The following is a 1,436-nucleotide window of genomic DNA, read 5'->3' on the forward strand; positions in this document are numbered from 1 at the left end:
TAAAGACAAATATGTCACGACAATCTAAGGGGAGAAAGAGTCTTAGATTCGATGCTCCTCGTAGTATTCGAAATACTCATACTTAATTCATGAGGAAGAAGTTGAATAGCATATTATGTAATGAGGCAATGGTAGTAATAGAGAGCATCCTAAGGGAAGTGTCGTATATTATTAATATATAATTTCCGTATAAATAATTATATACAAGTATAAATGTATATTATATTTTGTAAAATTATGTAAGACAAAATATATTGTCAGTTAATTAAGAGAACATCAAACCTATCATTATCGTGCCTAAAAAGCATTGTTAGACCTGAGATACAAGTAGAACTACTATTTGGAAGAACATTCAAAGATGAAGTCGAATAAGGAGATGAAATTGACATAAGCCCAGAGAAGCACAATTAAGATTATTTGATGTTGTTGTAAATAAAATGTGTTAAGTGTATATTAATGGAGAACAGTTGAAACGGCAAGGAATAATCCAAATAGTCTAAATGATTTAGTATCGAAGGATGTTAACGCAAGTACAAAGTCAAGTGGAGTCTATATATATCAAAGAAGAAGAAGTAAAAGCCGTATGAGATCGTGGAACAAGAGCCAAGAAAGATTGTGTAGACAGTATTTTTTGCAAACACTTCATAATAACGCTGTCGGTGGATCAAGAGATTGAAGTAAATATCGATTCCAACCCAATTAAAAGCGTATTGTTTAGAATACAGCTATATCTTAAATTATTTACACTTGAAGGAAGATATATTTTTCTATATTATTAATGTATAACTTCCGTATCAATAACTATATGTAAATATATATTATATTCTGTAAAATTATGTAAGATAAAATATTTGTCAGTTAACTAGAGAACATCAAACCCATCAGTACAGGAAAAGTCTTTTTTACTTCTTAGTGACCATAAAAGATGAATAGATAACTTTGGCACGAAATCGAAATAATTGAAATGAGGCAAGAATGAAATGAAAAATAAGGACTACATTCTTATGTATCACTTGAAAAAAAGGAACTTTTGAAATTCAACAACATAAACTTAAAATTCAAACTTCTGAAATTCAGCAACGTACCTTTGAAATTGAGACTTCTGAAATTCAGCAACGTACCTTTGAAATTGAGACTTCTGAATCCCTTTACAAGGAGAAAATGTCGAAGAAAGTCCTTTTCAAATGTGTATAGAGGTCAAAAAACACAATTTAAAGACTGGAATTTTACATACATTTATTTTTGATTAAAATACAACAACAAAAGATTGAATTAACAGGTCCCCCTAAAAATTAAATACCCTGATACACATGCTAAAATAAGAATTTAAAATAAAGAGCTAACCTTTTTCGTATATATAGCTTTTTATATAACTATTGCTTTAAGCATAAAAAGGCTTCAATGATAACAACATTTGAGAGTTTCTTCTTATTACT

This window comes from Lepeophtheirus salmonis, chromosome 5 (genome assembly GCF_016086655.4).
Source record: "Lepeophtheirus salmonis chromosome 5, UVic_Lsal_1.4, whole genome shotgun sequence".
NCBI lineage: Eukaryota > Metazoa > Arthropoda > Copepoda > Siphonostomatoida > Caligidae > Lepeophtheirus > Lepeophtheirus salmonis.